Below are 21,274 nucleotides of genomic sequence, written 5' to 3' on the forward strand. Positions count from 1 at the left end.
CAGAAAATAGACTATAATGCAATTGCTTCTTATCTATAATAGAAACTCAAATAAGTCATGCCCTTTGCAGCACTATTTAACAATATCCAGGAGATGGAAGCAACCTAGACGTCCATTGACAGATGAATGGATAAGGAAGATGTGGACTAATGGAATATTAGTCAGCCATACAAAAGGAATGCATTTGAGTCAATGGTAGTGAGGTGGATGAAACTGGAGCCTGTTATACAGACTGAAGTAAGTCAGAAACAGAAAAACAAATACCATATATTAACACATATGTATGGAATCTAGAAAAATGGTATTGATGAGCCTAATTGCAGGGAAGGAATGGAGGTGCAGATGTCGAGAACAGACTGTGGACACAGGGGTGACAGAGAAGCTGGGAAAGACAGAGACAGGAGCTATGGCATTTATACACCACCATGTGCAAAGCAGATAACTAGTGAGAAGTTGTATATACAATAGGGAGCTCAGCCTGGTGCTCTGCAATGACCTGGAGGGGTGGGATGGGAGGAGGGAAGGGTAGCTCAAGAGGGAGGGAATATATGTATAATTATGTCTGATTCACATTGTTAAATGGCAGAAACCAACACAGCATTGTAAAACAATTTTCTTCCATTAAAAAATAAATTTAAGGGAAAAACAAGTAACTTATGTCCAGTGGAGATGCAGCTGGTTACTATTCCAAGAATATTAACCAACTTTCCTTTACTTGGTCTATTCAGATTTAATATTTTTCTGGAGTGAATTTTTTAAAATGGTAATTGCTAGAAAATGGTTTAAGATTCAAATTGACTGACATTGTGTTCTCTTGTGATATTAAAAATATTTACTGCATGCTATATAGTCCGAGGGGCTTCCCAAGCGGTGCTAGTGGTAAAGAATCTGTCTACCAGTTCAGGAGACATCAGAGACTCGTGTTCAATCACTGAGTTGTGAAGATCCCCTGGAGGAACATGACAACCCACTCCAGTATTCTTGTCTGGAGAATCACATGGACAGAGGAGCCTGGAGGGCTACAGTCCATGGGGTCACAAGGAGTTGGACATGACTGAAGTGACTAAGCACAGCAAGTATTTAATCAAATATGAATCTGAGTGTTACTGTGAAGGTATTTTCAGTTGACGTGAACATCTGCAATCACTTGATTTTAAGTAAAGCGGATTGCCCTCAGTAAGATATTTGGGCTTCGTCCAATTAGTTAAAGATCCTTAAGAACAAAAACTGAGATATGCCACGGAAGAGGCAAGTCTGCCTCCAAGACTGCCTGACTTTCTCAGCTGCCAATCCAACTTACAGAGTTTCAGTTTGCTAGCCCTGACATTGCATAAACCAATTTCTTAAAATATACCTCCTTAAAAATTTTTTTTTAATTTTATTTATTTTTGGCTGTGCTGGGTCTTCACTGCTGTGGGGGCTTTTCTCTAGCTGCGGTGAGTGCGGGGCTACCCTCTATTTGGGGTGCGCATACTTCTCACTGAGGCGTCCTCTCTTGTTGAGGACCACAGGCTCGAGGGTGCGTGTGCTCAGCAGCTGTCCCTGGCTGGCTCTAGAGCACAGGTTCAATAGTTTGTGGCGCATGGGCCTAACTACTCCACAGCATGTGAGATTTTCCCAGACCAGGGATCAAAAACTCGTGTCTCCTGCATTAGCAAGTGGATTCGTAACCACTGAGCCACCAGGGCAGCCCTCTTTTAAGCTTTTAAGAATGTAAATTAAAATATCTCTATCATCTATCTATCTCCTCTTGGTTCTGTTTCTCTGGAGAACCCTGACTGATGCAGGACCTTATTTTAATATAAACACATTTCCCACTGGTGGGAGACAGGTGCAAGTCTGGGTGTCTGTCGTGGCTTGTTTTTTTATGACAATCTTTATGTACATTTTCAGAACAAAATGTGAAATTTGGTGAAGATCTGCTGGGGTTCTGAAATCAGACAGAGGAGGCAAAGGATGGGAAACCAGCCTTACAGGCATGGCTCCCCAGGAGTGCTTTCCAACTTCCAATAAACATAATCTTTGGAAAATTGACAAATTCACTGATCTGCCTGGGTTCTTGGGCTTCCCAGGTGGCACCAGTGGTAAAGAACCCTCCTGCCAATGCAGGAGATGTGGGGTTCGATCCCTGGGTTGGGAAGATCCCCTGGAGGAGGAAATGGCAACCCACTCCAGGATTCTTGCCTGGAGCATCCCATGGACGGAGGAGCCTGGTGGGCTCCAGTCCATGGGGTCACAAAGAGTCAGACACGACTGAAGTGACTTAGCACGATGCACGCCTGAGTTTCCCCCATGATTACATTTATGGAAAATGAAGAGCCACAACCCCCCTCCGGCTCTTTCCACTCTGCTCTTTCTAGGCTGTAATTAAAGCTTTCCAATATCAGGGACTTCAACCCTTGAAAGATTTTCTTAAGGGAAGGCAAAGAATATAAAGCATCTCAATTTTAATTAAAAGGAAAAGGACCTCATTACACAAGTGAATAAGCTACGGTGCTGATAATTATCAATTCAAAAGAGCAAAAATGGTAATTTCTAGTCAGGAAATAAGTACCAGTTCACCCGCCTTATTTAATCCGTCCGATTTTAATTTCCTTCTTGTTTATGTAATTGAGGAAGAGCTGCCAGATTGGGGATGATAGGGCTGCAGCCTTCTGCTTCCAAAGGAGGGGGCTTTCGTCTTCATTGTCACATAAGCAATTAAAGCCTCTAAACTGGGCTGTCTCAGATAGATTTTTCTCCTTTCCATGTACTCGTCCTGCCAAAAATAAGGAGGTTTGTTAACCTCACACTGTTAGGAAATGGGGCTTATCAGAAGTCTGGAATGGGATCCTTCTAGGAGCTGGGAAGGAAGGACCGCTTTTCCTAAGGGGAGCACTCCTCCCGGCTCCCAGAGCATCAGACGTCAGGTGACATCTTCCTTCTCTTCAGCATCCATCAGCCCCCTTAGCTCAGTGCCCCCCGCCCCCTGGTAAGAGAGAGGCTCCAGGAAGCAACATAGTCTCTAAATACTAGCATGCAACGGCAAAGCAATCAAATCCTGCCAAATGACGAGCATGACATTTGGGTTTATTGTGCTCAAGTGCTGTGTCAGAGACTTCAGGACTTCTTCCAAGAGGAGGGCAGGACCAGAGGGGAAGCTGATGAGAACAGTGGGATTGCCCTGGAAAACCGTGTTATGTCACCAGCCTCTAGTGCTCTCAGATGCCCTCATAATACTTGATAGCTAGCTGTGTTAGTAGCATTTGCATTATCTTTTCGGCTATTGGGATAATTAATGATGTCCTTTACTAGCCCCATCAAGCTTTGGAGACGTTTTAAAATGAAAGCATAGCTTTTGTTTTTCTTTTCTTTTTTCCCTTCCTCCTTTGTCCTTTTCCTTGCTTCCAAGTGGTAGCATCCTTCAGAATAAAAGCTGGCCACCACTGAAACATCTTTGCATGCTTGCCAAGTATCTTCAGTGGTTTCTGACTCTCTGGGACCCTGTGGACTGTAGCTCACCAGGCTCCTCTGTCTGTGGGAATACGGAAATGGGTTGCCATGCCTTCCCGATTGGGAAGATCAGGATCTTCCTGATCCAGGGATCAAACCCTCATCTCTTATGTCTCCTGCATAGGCAAGCTGATTCTTTACCACTGGTGCTTCCTGGGAATATCTTTAAAGATTAATCGTGGTTCCCACAAAATGTCAGAAAGGCAGACAGAGGGAAGCAATACGTGGATTGTCCACTATGCCATCAGGTGGTGCTAAAGTAATGAATCACACTCGGGCTGGATATAACTTCTCTGTTCTGCATTAACAATAGAAATTAAAGAAATGAATTTTCTGAAGTTAACTTGCAGGGAATGATTCCTCAGTTGTTTTGGGCAAAGTGGGGCTCAAAGGTTAATGGTAGGTTATCATCAAAGAGAAACTTTCCTTAGAGCAGAGCTTCTCAATCTCATCACTTCTGACATTTAGGGCCAGGTTATTTTTGGTGTGGGGGAGCGTCCTGAGTGTGTCCTGCGAGCTCAGCAGCACCCTGGCTTTTACCCCCAAATGTCAGTAGGACCCTCCACAGTGGAGACAATAAAAATGTCCCCAGACACTACCAAATGTTCCCTGAAAATGAGTAGGGGTCAAATCATCCCTGGTTAAAATCACTGCCTAAAATAATGTGGCCTCCCGTTGAATACATGCAAAAAAATAGGTCAAGTATTCCTTTTGAATTGTAAATACAACATGCATTTAAAGTTGGTTGTTTAGTCGCCAAGTTGTGTCTGATTCTTTTGCAACCCCATGGACTATAGCCCACCAGGCTCCTCTGTCCATGGGATTCTCCAGGCAAGAGTACTGGAGAGGGTTGCCATTTCCTCCTCCATAGGAGCTTCCCAACCCAAAGTCGAACCTACATCTCATGCACTGGAGGATGGATTCTTAGCCACCGAAGAAGCCCTGTAATTAAAGTTAGAAATACACTCTTCAAATCTTCACCTGTTCCTTTGTTGCCCCCCTTTTTAAGACATTTGCAAATAAGTGATCATATAACTGTTATAAAAATTGCTGTGAAATAGTAATATTGACAGTAATTGTCTCTGAAACAAAGACATAAAGTTTGGATTCTTTTGCTAACAGCACAAACGATGAGTGTGTGCCACACATTCACATTTACTTCTCTAGAGACCAGGAAGGAATTGGTCTCAGTAAAATTAGCATCAAATAAAGTTAGTCCCCACAAAAATTAATTAACCACCTCCTGTTACTTGTTTTTTTAATAGAATTCTACCTGTAATTATGCATGATTGCCAACTCTCATGATCCTTCTTTAAGGACAAAGTTCCCATTGTCCTCTCCCCTCAAATTTTTCTGGCTGTGGTGTCATATGGGGCACTACCAGATGTTGTTAACCACAGCCAGAACTGAGAAATCTGTTCTCAGCGTGTCTAGATGGTTTTCACTGGCATGTATGATTGGCTGAGGGGTTTTAATGCAGTTCAGTAAAGGGAGATGCTACTCCCAGCAAGGGAATGGTCTCACTTCCTAAACCATCACAAACCATCAGCATCTGGATTTACAAACTTATGCTTTAAACTTTTAAAACCTTGTCTGCCAGCTTGTAAAACTTCAGTTGCCCCCAAAACCACTCATCTGTAGAACCTGAAGTTTTTATGAACTGACACTGAGAAGCATTCATAAGATTATAATGGGGTAGGGGGGGTTGTTATTTCAATAAGAAAAGGTAAAGCAGAGCTTCAGATCCACTCTCTAAGTTTTCATGCCAACACCCCTCAACACACACACACACACACACACACACACACACACACACCACATCTATGTCTATGTCTATATATGTCTCCTGTTTCCCAAGAACATATTTTGAACAAGGTCAGATGCATTTACTACTATTACCATTCAGAGCATGATTCCGCAGAACACCATGGACCACGACTCCTGTGTTAACATTTTGGCAGTCTTTCTGGGCATGTGTGGGAAGACAGATCCATCCAGCTGGCATCTGGCGTTTTCCTGCCTGTGTCTTAGACAGAATGTTGAGCAGACACCTGAGGCCACACAGAGAGACCGCCAGCATCACACCTGTCCTTCATTTCCTCCCAGCAGCAAGGTCATGACCGCGGCCCAACCAATCTGGTGAATCTGGCTCAAGTGAAACTTACTGAGGCCCCATGTGCTGGGGAATGGGATCAGAAGCAGCCCACATCCCATCTTCCTACCGTGGCTCTGAGCCAAAGGAGCAGTGTCCTAGCCTAGTAGGCCTGGAGGAAACTGAAACTTTTCAGGTCAAACTCTTTATGTCAACAGCAAGGGGACCAAGACTGGGGACATCTAAGGGGTCCATTCCATGTCCCAGGGTTAACAAGCCCAGAACAGATGGTTGTACTGAGAACCAAGACGTCTGAGTTTATGGAGCACCATCGTGCAAGGCATTGTTCTGAGACCTGCTAGGCATCCAAAGAAGTATCAGCTATGGACTCTGTCCAAAGAGCTCACAACAATTTTGGAAAAAAAATAACTAACTGCAAAGAAAAAATGCAAAGTGATCAAGACAATAATTGAAGAATAACTCAGGAAGTGCTCAATTGTGCCAAATAGAGTGGTTTGTAGATCATTAATTTTTATGCAGTGGAGCTACTTCAGATCTCTTTTGGATGAGGTGCTTGGGAGAAATTATAGCAGGTAAAATTAAATTTAAACAGGATTTTGAATGATGAACAGGTTTTGATCAGGTGCAGGGGAGAAAAGAGACTCTCAGACAAGAAAGTAGCAAGGTAGGGCCAGGAAAAATAAACATAAATAAGCTTGCTCCTCTAGGGTTCAAATTCTGAGGCTGGACCTGACCAGCTTAGCAGCTTCACCCCGCAGAGCCTCAGCTTCCTCCCTGTAAGTGCAGTAGTGGCCCCAGCACAGAGGCCTCGGTGAGGCTGTGTGTGCCTCACCCGCGCGGCAGCAGTGGCTTCTCTGTCCTTTGAGTCTCCCGTTGCATGTCTGAGTGAAAACCTGTGATCCATGACCACTCCAAGATTTCTCCAAGCACCCAGTGGTATAGATGATCACCACTTTCCAGTCTCAGAATCTCCTTTCCAAATTCATGGCTCACTTCCCATGGCTGAGTTCTCTCTGACTGGCCATGACACATCCTTGAAAGCAACATGCAGGATGCCAAGATGATCAAAGACAGGAGGATATGGGGTGTTTGGAGGCAAGGAACACTACTGGAAGGTGATCGTACAGACTGGGCATATTAGTTTCTGAGGTCTGCCGTAACAAATTGCCACAAACCAGGCAGCTCACAGCAACAAAAATATATTGTCCCACAGTCCTGGAGTCTAGAAGTCCTAAATGAATGTGTCCAAAGTGTTGGTTCCTTCTATAGACCTTGAAGGAAAATCTGTTCTGTGTCACGCTTCCAGCTTGTGGTAATTACCAAAAATTGTTGACGTTTCTTGGCTTGTAGATATATCACTGCAATCTCTGCCTCGGCTGTTACATGACCTTCTCCCCGTTTGTTTCTGTGTCCAAATTTCCCTTTTGTTATAAAGATACCAGTCACTGGATTAACTCAGTTCAGTTCAGTTCAGTTGCTCAGTTGTGTCTGACTCTTTGCGACCCCATGAATTGCAGCACGCCAGGCCTCCCTGTCCATCATCATCTCCTGGAGTTCACTCAAACTCACGTCTATCGAGTCGGTGATGTCATCCAGCCATCTCATCCCCTGTCATCCCCTTCTCCTCCTTCCCCCAATCCCTCCCAGCCTCAGAGTCTTTTCCAATGAGTCAACTCTTTGCATGAGGTGGCCAAAGTACTGGAGTTTCAGCTTTAGCATCATTCCTTCCAAAGAAATCCCAGGGCTGATCTCCTTTAGAATGGACTGGTTGGATCTCCTTGCCATCCAAGGGACTCTCAAGAGTCTTCTCCAACACCACAGTTCAAAAGCATCAATTCTTCGGTGCTCAGCTTTCTTCACAGTCCAACTCTCACATCCATATATGACCACAGGCAAAACCATAGCCTTGACTAGACGAACCTTTGTTGGCAAAGTAATGTCTCTGCTTTTCAATAGGCTATCTAGGTTGGTCATAACTTTCCTTCCAAGGTGTAAGCGTCTTTTAGTTTCATGGCTGCAGTCACCATCTGCAGTGATTTTGGAATGTTACCTATAGCCTAAAATATAATAGATCATTTTCAAGGCTCTGACCTTTAAAGGTGTAACACGTTTCCATTCATATACAGATGAAAAGTTGCAGAACAGAGAATAACATTTGTCTTTTTGGGAGGCAATAGGAACTTCATGTCCTGACCTACGTGGACAGATGCAAAAAAGAATTATGACACCAAATAGTTTGCAATAAACAATCACAACCCTCATTTTTTAAGTAAAAATGAAGTATGAATTCTAACTTGGGTGAGATGAGTCCTCTGGGACACTAGTCTACCATCTTCTTGGTAGTAGTATGAACTTGGACTTGTAACAATATTCTCTTGTATTTGTCCTCATTATGAGGCTTTCAATAAAATTTGAGCAGAAAAGAGTGGGAGGGAGGGAGTAACAAGAGGACTAAGTGAGGTTACAAAGGGAAGGAGAGAGAACAGATGGGAGAAAGCTGAGAATTTACAAGGGGAAACCATCTCTGGAGAGAGTAAGTCTTCAGTGTCAGTAATGCTGAACATTAAATTAAAAGACACTTGCTCCTTGGGAGAAAAGCTATGACAAACCTAGGCAGCATATTAAAAAGCAGAGACATCACTTTGCTGACAAAGGTCTGTATAGTCAAACTATGGTTTTTTCCAGTAGTTATATACAGATGTGAGAGCTGGACCATAAAGAAGGCTGAGCACTGAAGAATTGATGTTTTTGAATTGTGGTGCTGGAGAAGACTCTTGAAAGTCCCTTGGACTGCAAGGAGATCAAACCAGTCAAGCTTAAAGGAAATCAACCCCAAATACTCTTTGGAAGGACTGATGCCGAAACTGAAGCTCCAATACTTTGGCCACCTGATGTGAAGAACTGACTCATTGGAAAACACCCTGATGCTGGGAAAAATTGAGGGCAGGAGGAGAAGGAGGAAGCAGAGGATGAGATGGTTAGATGGCATCCTCAACTCAATGGACATGAGTTTGAGCAAACTTTGGGAGATAGTGAAGGACAGGGAAGCCTGGGGTGCTGCAGCCCATGGGGTCACAGAGTCCGACACAATTTAGCCACTGAACAACAACAAATGCTAAATATAGATTCCTATGCCCATGAACCCAGTGGAAATATGTTACTAGATCTCAGACAGATGTCTCATATTCATTTGGCATCTGGAATACAAATAGATGGAATAAACAGTGATAGCCCAGAAATGGAGACAGAAAGGTAACAACCAGTTTGGGAGTCGTTTTTGTCAGACACCAACCCCTCCTTCTCCTAGAAAAGTGTGGAATAAGATCTTCGCTCAAGAAAGACCCTGGAGGCATTCTTACCTAGAAAATTGTCCTGACTCATATTTATACAGAGTGTGGCAGGTTAGGTGAAATGAACTTAAGATTCGGGGACTTTCAACCCCCTGCAGATTCTGCATGTTGTATGGATGCTCTGAAGAGTCTTCACTTTATTACAGCCTCCCTAAATTTGACACACATAAGTAATAAAGTCATTATAACTTCTTTATTTTTTATTGCCTCTGATGAAATTGTACTGCAAATACGCTTAGAGAATTCGGATTTTAATTGTAACTAATTGCATTCAGACTCATAAAATAGTGAAACAACACCCAGAGACAAATAAGAGGAAGGAGAAGCAACAATTCACAAAAGAGAATTTACTGACCACTTTCACAGGCGCCTGGGAGCCACATTTTCTTATTAGCACATGTGTGGGGATATCTCAGGGCCTTAACCAAGCCTGCTATGGGAGAGGCAGTAGGCTTCTGTTCTAGTTCCTAATGCATTCTGTTAGGTAGTTAGAATAGGAAGAAGGAGTTCAAAATAGTGTGGCTAAAAGACAAAGAAAGGAAAAAGCCTGTGAAAATAGAACAAACGAAGGTCCAAGGACTGGAGTGAGAACCTCAGGGGAAACAAACCAGCCCTTCTGGCTAGCCCAATTTTCATAGAGCAGGATCAAGGGGAGGAGAAAAAAACATTTAAAAAGGAGCCAAAATTAAGCCTCTCTCTTCTCTTCGCTTCTCTTCTTATGGGTGGGCCAGCTCTGACGCCTCAAGGATGTATTTTCCTTTGCTTGCCAAATAAAAGTGAGCTGTAACCAAGCTGTAACACTGGTCCGTCCGTCGCTTCGAATTTTTGATGTGGCGAGACAGAACCGAAGAAATTACACACTCCCCTGACAATTCCAAGACAGAACTGGGCTTGCTCCTTTATTTTAAAATCAAGCTAAAACAATACTAGAGGGTCTATGCAGGGCTCTCCTCTAGAGGGCGCCAAAGTGCAAACCAACAACTCCTCCCGCAGGGGTAGGGGGGCCCTCCAAAGAGGCAGTGGGCAACTTTTCAGAAATGACCAGGAAGTTGTAGAGGCTCAGGCCAGTTGGTCAATATCCCACAATTTAAAACTAAACAGCTTGTGAATGTTTATATGTAAAACACTGTGGGTAATTATGAGGGATCAAATATAGATGAAATCTTCCCTTGAGAAGCTCAAGATTTGGTAAGAAAATAAAATAGGTACAAGCCTTCCAAGTTGTAAGTGTCATAGACAAACACAAATTAAGGGCTGTCCCACTCAACTTTTCTGAGCCATGAACTCTTTGATTGAGAGATGACAATGAGGCCAGGAGGGACTCTACTTCCTAGTTAACGGATAAGGGGTTGACACTGGGTTTCCAAGCGGTTTGTAATCCTTTTTTAAAAAAATTTATTTATTTTAATTGGCTAATTACTTTACAATACTGTGGTGGTTTTTGCCATGCATTGACATGAATCAGCCATGGGTATACATGTGTCCCCCATCCTGAACCCCTCTCCCACCTCCCTCCCCATCCCATCCCCCTGGGTCGTCCCAGTGCACTGGCTTTGAGTGCCCGGTTTCATGCATCAAAATTGGACTGGTCATCTATTTCACATACGGTAATATTACATGTTTCAATGCTATTCTCTCAAATCATCCTACCCGCACCTTCTGCCACAGAGTCCAAAAGTCTGTTCTTTACATCTGAGTCTCTTTTGCTATCTTGTATATAGGGTCTTCATTACCATCTTTCTAAATTCCATATATATGTGTTAATATACTGTACTGGTGTTTTTCCTTCTGACTTACTTCACTCTGTGTAATAGGCTCCAGCTTCATCCACCTCATTAGAACTACCTCAAATGCATTCTTTTTTATACCTGAGTAATACTCCATTGTGTATATGTACCACAACGTTTTTATCCATTTGTCTGCTGACGGACATCCAGGTTGCTTCCACGTCCTAGCTATACTTTTCCACTGCACATTTGAAAGGATAGTTGAATTCATCTCAACCAATATTACTGAGGTCTTCAACTATTTTACTGCATCCCTTTCTAGCTGAGTGGGACCAGCAATGAAGAGAACTTAAAAAAAACTACACCGCCAGTCGTAAAATCCAGTTGTTGCTGTTGTTGTTGTTCAGTTGCTCAGTTGTCTCTGACTCTTTGCTACCCCATGGGCTGCAACACCCCAGGCTTCCCTGTCCTTCACTACCTCCCAGAGTTTGCTCAAACTCTTGTCCACTGAGTCGATGTTCATATCCAACTATCTCATCCCCTGAGGCTCCTTCTCCTGCCCTCAATCTTTCCCAGCATCAGGGTCTTTTCCAATGAGTCAGTTCTTCACATCAGGTGGCCAAAGTATTGGAGCTTCAGCTTCAGCATCAGTCTTTCCAATGAATATTCAGTGTTGATTGCATTTAGGATTGACTGGTTTGATCTCCTTTCAGTCCAAGAGTCTTCTCCAACACCACAATTCAGAAGCATCAATTCTTCAGCACTCAGCCTTCTTTATGGTCCAAATGTTCTCAAAGTTGAAAATATTTAGCAGTGCTATTCAATTTGAAACTTCACTCATGTCTCTATCCCTGGAGGAATGAGCTGCGTGAGCACTTTTTCTAATTTGGTGAAGATTGCTTGATGGATTGATAACCATGTATAAGAATGCTCAAATAAACGTTTGAAAATAAAACAAACACCAGGAAATAACAAGTGTTGGCAAGAATGTGGAGAAATTGGAATCCTTGTGCCCTGTTGATGTGAATGGAAGTGGTATAGCTGCTATGGAAAACAGCATGATCATGCCTCCAAAATGAAACATACAATTACTGTGAGATCCAGAATTCCACTTCTGGATAAGTACTCAAAACATTTGAAGGTGGCGTTTCAAAGAGATATTTGTGCATCCTCCTTCATGAGAGCATTATTCAGAGTGAACAAAAGGTAGACGTGATCCAAATATCCACTGATGGATGAATAGATGAACTGAAGGTATATGTGCACATGTACATGTATACGGAGAAGGCGATGGCACCCACTCCAGTACTCTTGCCTGGAAAATTCCTTGGATGGAGGGGCCTGGTGGGCTTCAGTCCATGTGGTCTCTAAGAGTCGGACACAACTGAGTGACTTCACTTTCACTTTTCACTTTCATGCATTGGAGAAGGAAATGGCAACCCACTCCAGTGATCTTGCCTGGAGAATCCCAGGGACGGCGGAGCCTGGTGAGCTGCCGTCTATGGGGTCGCACAGAGTCAGACACGACTGAAGCGACTTAGCAGCAGCAGCAGCAGCACATGTATACTATGTACATGTGCATACACACACACCATGGAATACTATTCAGCCTTACGAAGAAGAACATTCTGGCACATGCTACAGCATGGATGAATTTTGAAGAATTATGCTAAGCAAAATAGGCTAGTCCAAAACACGGACAGATGCTGTATGATTTCACTTAGATGGGGCACCTAGAGTAGGTAGTTGGCAGAAACAGAAAGAATTGTGCTGCCAGGGGCTGGGGAGGAGGGGATGATGACTTATTGTTTGATGGAGACAGAGTTTCAGTTTAGGAAGATGAAAAAGTCTGGAGATGAATGGCTGTTTTACAGTAGTGTGAATGTACTTAATGCCACTGAACTGTACACTTCAAGATGGTTTAAATGATATATGTTATATATATATAGTGCCACAATTTTTAACAGATTAAATTTTAATTTAAAAATGTTTCAGATACACAGGAAGACTGATGTGCTACCATAAATTAAAGTAGATGTAACATAAGCAGTAATTCGGTGCCTACTCCTCTACTCCCACTCAGTGAAGTGGAAGAAAAAAGCAACATTAATGTCAATAGTTGGAATTACAGATAAATCTAGATTTTGAAATAAAAATAAGAGTAGATAAAAGTAGCCAGCCTTAGGAAGTGCTAAGACAGAAACCTCTAAATCTTACATTAAATGAAAACCTTCAGTTTAACCAAAGCAAAAAGGAAACTGGAGGGAATGAGAGATGTAAACAGCTCATGTTTGGTTAAATAAACTGCTGAGTCAGAGTCCATTGCTCTCATTAGAGCTTCCAGTTCTAAGAACCAGAGCAATGCTTACACAGGTTTTCAAAAGGTGTTTTTACTGTATGTCATTTACTGAGATAAATGCATTACATGTGTTGCTTGTAAATCTAAAGACAACCTTGCAAAGTAGTTCCCATTTTATAGATGAGGAAACAGAGGCTCAGAAAGAGATATCATTCCATACAATATAGTTTAATAACTAAGAGCACAGTCGTTAGAAGCCAAAAGACTCTACACCTTGCTGGACTAAACATTTTGAGCAAGTCGTTTACCACTGTAAGCTCTTTATCTGTAAAATGGTAAATACTAATAATGATACCCTTACCTCCCTCATACTCTGGCTGTGAGACTCTAGTGAATTCAGTTCAGTTCAGTCGCTCAGTCGTGTCCAACTCTTTGCAACCCCATGAACCACAGCACACCAGGCCTCCCTGTCCACCAACTCCCAGAGTTCACTCAGACTCACATCCATCGAGTCAGTGATGCCATCCAGCCATCTCATCCTCTATCATCCCCTTCTCCTCCTGCCCCCAATCCCTCCCAGCATCAGAGTCTTTTCCAATGAGTCAACTCTTCACATGAGGTGGCCAAAGTACTGGAATTTCAGCTTTAGCATCAGTCCTTCCAAAGAAATCCCAGGGCTGATCTCCTTCAGAATGGACTGGTTGGATCTCCTGCAGTCCAAGGGACTCTCAAGAGTCTTCTCCAAACCACAGTTCAAAAGCATCAATTCTTCGGTGCTCAGCTTTCTTCACAGTCCAACTCTCACATCCATACATGACCACAGGAAAAACCACAGCCTTGACTAGACGGACCTTTGGCATGTTAAATGTTGACTGCAACATCTGACACATTGTACGTGCTTTGCAAATGCTCACTGTGGTTTTTAGGAGGATTACAGCTCTGCTGTAATGGGCATGTTGCCCACCGTCCTCTTCCAAGGAAAACCCCACCCTCCACAGCATGTTGAAGGAAGTAGCATTAAGCAGCCCTTGAGATAGGGGTGGCCAGGATGTGACCCAAGGGTAGCCAATATATCAGGTGGCCAGTGACCTTCAGAGTAGCCTGGACTGCACCCCAAGTGTCTGCTCAAAAAGCATTGCTGAGAGTTGCTGAGGCTCCAAGAGTGACTCTCAGACTGCTAGACCGTCTCCCCTTAGGATCTGAACAGGGGAAAACAGAGAGCATGGGCTGGCTGGTAACTACTGGAGAGACAACATGACTCATAACGAGACGAAGAACCAAAAGCAATGGCAACATCACCACGGCTGACTTCACGAGGCACTGAAGCCAGCGTGAGTGACCTTGAAGAATCTAGTTCTGGACCATGGCTGGCAGCAAGTCCTACTGCTTGGTGAGACTGTAACACAAGGAGCTGCCAGAATGTTGCCCAAGGTCATACAGTTCTTTAGTGCTGGCAATGGCAACATCCCTCAACAGGTCTGACCACAAAGATGTGGCTTTTCTGCTCTGGCCTTCAGCCTTTCCACAATTATCTGTGTTGTTCTGGGAACTGGGAAATGCATATTGTGGGTCTGTGTTGCCTAACTTTACAAATGACATTAAATGAAAGCTAAATGGACTACTGGGCTTCCCAGGTGGCACGAGTGGTAAAGAAAGTGAAAGTGAAGTCGCTCAGTCATGTCCGACTCTTCGTGACCCGTGGACTGTAGCCCACCAGGCTCCTCCGTCCATGGGATTCTCCAGGCAAGAATACTGGAGTGGGTTGCCATTTCCTTCTCCAAGGAAGTGGTAAATAATCCACCTGCCAATGCAGGAAATGCAGGAGATGTGGGTTCAGTCCCTGGGTGGGGAAGATCCCCTGGAGGAGGGCATGGCAACCCACTCCAGTATTCTTTCCTGGAGAATCCCATGGACAGAGGAACCTGGCAGGCTATAGTCCATAGGGTGGCAAAGAGTTGGACCTGACTGGAGTGACTTAGCATGCACACACACAAATGACTATTAAGATATCAGTGTTTTGTTGCTGTTGTTGTTACTATTCTTGTTTATGAAAAATGTTTGAATGGAAATCATGATGGGATGAACTGTCTTATGTTTAATATTCAGACATAAATCTCTCATGTCCTTACTGAAATATAAATTAAGATTGAGTGTAATTTAGCTGTTTTATAAATGATCACACAGTCTTGGAAACCACGCAGAAAAGTTTGCCCAGCTAATCTCTAATTTCTATGGGTAAGAAACACATGAATCTCATACAGAAAAAAGTGAATGTTGGTTTGTGACAGAGCAATATTCCTACTCTACAAAATGGGGATAAGAGGAGTGCCTGCTACCCCTTCTTTGACCAGCCCAGTCCCACCTGCTTCTGGAACTCAGGTCTCCCTGTGTTCCAAGGGTGGTGTGCTGAGACCTGAGACACAGAGTCCTGTCCGGATTGGAGTTTGGGGAGACGGTTTCAATGACTTAATACATCAGTGCACCGTGGAAATGTGGCTACGAAATCCTGTGTCTCACTCCAGAAAAGTCATGCTAGAAGCTATCTACACAGTAAACCATCTGTGAGATAACATGCTTTCTAACACTGCCCCAGTTCAAACCTAGAAGCACAAACCCCATAATCAGCAGCAGTTATTAGGAAAAGCAGAAAGGGGCTGACTTTTGAAATATAAAAGCTTTTATTTTCATGCAGTCATATCAACCTTCTGCTGTGACTATTTCATATTGCTTTTACACTTAAAAGGACTTTATTTTTTCGCTCTGAGATACACAAATATTCTGCTACATATTCTTCCAGGAATTTTATCATGGCTAATTTTTCACATTTAAATCTTTAATCTAATATTTATTAGGGATAAGGTATCAAAACATATATCTACATTTACTTCATATTAACATACTTATTCTGTTTGGGGAGTTTCTATTTCATTATTTTATTCTGATCATCTTTTCTGGGCCACCACCACCTGTTTTGATTATATTAATATTAAATTATGTTTCTATATCTAGTATGGCAAATATCACAAGTTAATCTTTTTTTATTTTGTTTCTGTTTTAACTTTTCTCAGGTCTGCTCATGAATTTATTCTTCCAGATAAATCTTAGCTTTACTTGAATGTGTTTCAGAATAAATCCCACTGGAAATTTAAATGCAATTGCATTGAATGTATAAATGAATTTGGGAAGAACTGACACCTTCCCATATAGAGAATGGGGTGATTTTTATTTAACAGATTCTTTTTAATGTAGCTATCAGATTTTTAGGCTACCTTCACATTTTTTTTCAAAATTTTTATAAAGCTATTTCAGTACTTAATATTTTGTGTTCTCATTATAAATGGGAAATTATTTCCATTAAATATTATACTTAGGTTTTTTCTTGGATTTTAGAAAAGCCATTTATTGTTAGAAATTCATTATGTGTCTAGCCACTTCATTTTTAAATTTGAAGGTCGAGAGTCTTTCTGGGCATGCAGCCATTATTATCTTAAAGTAATAAAAAGGTAAATTTCTTATTTTTTAAATACAGTCATGGAATTCTCCAGGCCAGAATACTGGAGTGGGTAGCCTATCCCTTCTCCAGCAGATCTTCCTGACCCAGGAATCGAAATGGGGTCTCCTGCATTGCAGGCAGATTCTTCACCAGCTAAGCTACCGGGGAAGCCCAGTAAAAAGGTAAATTTCTTGTTTCTCCCAATGTTATATATCTTACTATGTTGACTAAAATTTCTGGAACCCTAAATGGTAACGGTGGCAGCAAGCATCCTTCACTGGCTCTTGGTTTTGGTGAGGATGTATTAATATTTCCTTACCCACTTGTGTCTTTGGCTGTTAGTTTCATACAAAGATTCTGTCCTGTGTTGAAAAACAATGCTTTCATTTCTGACGATGCTGCCTGCTTCTCCTCTCTCTCTAATAACAGAGATTCAAATAATAATATGCTAGCAGAAGCTAGCATATTGACTACTTATCACTACTTCTGTGTGTGCATGTTAAGTCACTTCAGTCACGTCTGACTCTGTGACCCCATGGACTGTAACCCACCAGGCTTCTCTGTCCACGGGATTCTCTAGGCAAGAGTACTGGAGTTGGTTGCCATGCCCTCCTCCAGGGGATCTTCCTGACCCAGGGATCGAACCCACATTTCTTATGTCTCCTGCCTTGACAGGCGGATTCTCTACCACTGTACCAGCTGCGAAGCCTGTCTTTGTCTCCAATTAAGCATAAAAAAAAAAAACAGAGATGTGACATCTGTGACTTAGATCACATTTTACAGTAACTATTCTTCAATTTTTTAAAGAGGAGACAGAAATGTTAACTAACCAGTCCTTGATCACATAGCTGCCAAGTGCCAGAACTCAGCTTCAAACCCTGGTCAATGATAATGGTCTACAGTATGACATGCTGATGTTTAAATTACACAAGGAGCTTGTGGCCATTATTCATCTCGTGCCCATTATTCATCTTGTGCCCTCTCCCACATGAATTTCCCCCTATCTGTGCTCTCCTCTGTGCCACCAGATGGATGACCTCTGCAGACCACTGTCCCCTGCCTCCCTTGCTGGCTGCCTTCCAGTGGGTTTGGCCAACTAGCATCACTGACATGACATTGGAGGATAACAAGAAGAAGTAAGGATATTTCACCCTCTGCTTTTCTCCCTGCCTAGGCATGAAATCGATAGTAGTAGCTGAGTTCTAGTTGTGTTCACAATAATAGTGAAGTGCCAGTGTGAGGCTCCAGCACCAACCCTTCCGTGGCAATAGCCTACTGTGCTCACTATCTCTAGGTGCCTCACAAACCCTTTATGTTTCCTGAAGTTGTCTCTTCATTAAATTCTCTATTTGAAAAATCTAGAGGGGATGCTGACTAATTCAAAGATTCTATTTTTTTTAATTAAAAAAAAAACATACCTTGTAAAACTTCAAGAATATAACATAGGAGAAAATATAAGTGACTTTGGATTTACTGATAACTTCTTGGGTCCAAAAGCATAATCAATAATTTTTTTTAAAAAAGGGATAAGTATGACTTTATTTAAAATTAAAAAAATTGAAAATTACACTGTTAAAAGAATAAAAGAGCAAGCCACAGGCTGGTGAAGGTTTTTTCAAAACACATATTGGATAAAGGACTTGTATCTAAAATATACAAAGAGCTTTTAAGGCTCAACAATAAGAAAACAAAAAACTCACAATAGGCAAAAGATCTGAACAGATACCTTAACCAAATAATATATGGAGAGAGATAGCAAATAAGTTTATGAAAAGATGCTCAACATCAATAGGGAGCTAGAAATTAAAACAAGGAAATACCACTATACATCTGTTAAAAAATGGGCAAAATCCCAAACAATGACAACACCAGATGCTGGTGGGGAAGTGGAGCAACAGGAGCTCTTATTCATTGCTGGTAGGAATGCAGAATGGTAGAGCAATTTTGAAAATCAGCCTGACAGCTTCTTATAAAACTAAATGTACTCTTATGTGATCAAATAATCACCCTCCTTGATATTTATCCAAATGATTTGAAAACTTACTTTCAGACCAAAACTTGCACAGGAAAAGTTTATAGTGGTTTTAATTTTAACAGCACAAATTTGGAAGCAAACTAGATGTCCTTCAATAGGTGAATGCATAAAAATTATGGTGCATCCAGACAATGCTATTGGAGTAGGAAATGGCAACCCACTCCAGTATTCTTGCCTGAAAATCCTACAGACAGAGGTGCTTGGTGGGCTATATAGTCTATGGGATCACAAACAGTCAGACATGACTAAGCACACACACACACACGCACACACACACACGGCAATATTTATCAGCAGTAAAAAGAAATGTGCTGTAAGCCATGAAAAGACATGGGGGAAACTTAAAAACACATCACTAATTGAAAGAAATCAATCTGAAATAGCTACATCTTTTTGATTCCTATTGTAGGAGAAAACAATAATAATTTCTTTCTACCCTTCTGAGTCCTGAGTTGAGACTCTTGTAATAGAAAACAGGTTAACAAGAGGAAAACAAACAGAAGGGTGTTAACATGTCTAGTTCGTACAGACTTGGGAAATACCAGGGCAAATGCAGAACTCCCTAAGGTGACTTAGAATCCAGGATTAAATACTGTCTTAATAGGGTAAGAGAAAGGGAGATGCAGGCCTTTTAGGGAATAATAAATAAATTTTAGGAAAGATGATGGGGGCGTCTAGAATAGTAGACAGCCATGACAGTTGGTGACAAGGTTTGTCTGGGTGTGATGTTGACCTCTAACCTCCTCTCCTGTGGCAAGAGTCAATTTTCCCCGGTCGACGAAGGGGATTTGACAACTGCACTCCTTTGGAGACTCTGTCTCTAGGCAGATAAGGGGAGTTCAGAGAAAGCCTCTTCCTGTATTTGCTATTTTTCAAATGCCTCCAGCTTAAACTAATCAATGAGCCCAAGAGTATATTTCAGAGTATTGTGTCCTGAATCCCTACAGTCATATTTTGGAGTGGCGTATTCTGCTACCCTCTCTAATATATGGCATTCTGAACAATTCAAAACTATGGAGCTAGTGAAAAGATCAAGGACTTTTGAATTTTTAGTGCAGCAAAGTCACCTGCATGATATTTGTTGTTGTTGTTCAGTCGCTAAATCGTGTCCAAATCTTTGCGACTCCCGTGGACTGTAGCATGCCAGGCTTCCCTGTCCTTCACCATCTCCCGGAGTTTGTTCAAACTCATGTCCGTCCAGTCAGTGATGCCATCCAACCTTCTCATCCTCTGTCATCCCCTTCTCCTGCCTTCAACCTTCCCCAGCATCAGAGTCTTCACAAATGAGTTGGTTCTTCGCATCAGGTGACCAAAGTATTGGAGCTCCAGCTTCAGCATCAGTCCTTCCAATGAATATTCAGGGTTGATTTCCTTTAGGATTGACTGGTTTGACCTATTTGCAGTCCAAGGGACTCTCAGAGTCTTCTTCAGCACCAGTTTGAAAGCATCGATTCTTTGGCGCTCAGCCTTCTGTGATACAGTAATGGCGGATATATATCATTATACGCTTGTCACAACCCATAGAAGGCACAACACAAACTTTACACCCTAATGTAAACTATGGACTTCAGCTAATGATGATGTGTCAATATCAGCTCATCACTTGTAACAAATGTACCAACTGAATGCAATCTACTAATAAAAGAGGAAATTGTGGTCAAGAGTATATGGAATCTCTCTGTATTTTTGACTTAATATTTTTGCATACTCAAAATGGCTCTAAAAAGTCTATTTTTTTAAACTATCAATTTTCTGAATGCATTTTCAGTATTTGCAGAGATCATCGTGTAAGTTGTACTAGAGGTTAAATTGATAGATTTCTTAGCATAGACTGATCCTTGTGTTCTCAGAATAATTCTATTTGATTATGATATGTTCTCATCTTTATTTGGCACTGAAATTGATCTGTTAAAATTTCATTTAGAATTTTTGCACTTATATTCATGTGTGAGTGTCTCACATGTTTTTTTTTTAGCTGCATGCATGGTTTTGGTGCTTTTCAAGCTTTAGTATCAAGTGAGTCTAATTCATAAAGATGTATTGAGATTTATACATAATTGTATATGTTTATGTGTATGTGTGGTATTATATAAAGTATTTTATATGAAACCACCTTAACTTGAAAATTTCATATATTCTGAATAATCTTCTCAGTAACATGCCAAGAGCAATTGGCAAAAAAGCCAAGTTTTCTGCTTTTTAAAAAGTTCTATCATTTATACTTGGCCAGAAAATTGCCCTTTTCATAAAAATATCAAATTTATTTATAGAAAGTGTATTTTTAAAGTTACCCTTATTTTTGCAGTTTCTTCTCAGTCTGTAATCTCATCGTTTTTTTCATGCCCCCACTTATATATTTTAATTTGAATAAAATTTATTTAGTCCAAAAAGTAAAATTTTAAAGTGAATGCATATCTTTTTTGATTTCCTCTTATTCAAGTAACTAGATTTCAGATTTATTAATCTACCAATTCAACTGTTTCCCCTTTCCTGATGTCATGCTGCACACTCCTTCTCTTAGTCATGTCTCCTGGGGTCTGACTCTTTGTGACCCCAAGGACCGTAGCCTGCCAGGCTCCTCTGCACATGGGATTTTCCAGGCGAGAATACCGGAGTGGGTTGCCATTTCCTTCTCCAGGGGATCTTCCTGATCCAGGGATCAAACCCATGTCTCTTGAGTCTCCTGCATTGGCAGGCAGGTTCTTAACCACTGAGCCACCTGGGAAGCCCTTCTGGATGTTAGGGAGGAAAATCTGTTCCTGTAC

At 41.8% G+C, this 21,274-nt stretch overlaps 1 long non-coding RNA gene across 3 annotated transcripts in view; it reads left to right on the forward strand.

Annotated features, from left to right (window-relative positions):
• The window catches only part of LOC138989371 (uncharacterized), a 38,934-nt gene extending 18,092 nt beyond the window's left edge, over nt 1-20,842 (forward strand). For 2 of the 3 annotated variants that reach the window (XR_011465562.1, XR_011465564.1), the window contains 2 exons: nt 16,511-16,656; nt 17,503-20,842. This is a non-coding gene — a long non-coding RNA (uncharacterized lncRNA). The remainder of the gene's footprint in view (nt 1-16,510; nt 16,657-17,502) is intronic. The other variant, XR_011465563.1, reaches the window with a different exon arrangement.
• Nucleotides 20,843-21,274: the final 432 nt, after the last annotated feature.

The sequence above is a fragment of the Bos mutus genome, chromosome 1, assembly GCF_027580195.1.
Source record: "Bos mutus isolate GX-2022 chromosome 1, NWIPB_WYAK_1.1, whole genome shotgun sequence".
Lineage (NCBI taxonomy): Eukaryota > Metazoa > Chordata > Mammalia > Artiodactyla > Bovidae > Bos > Bos mutus.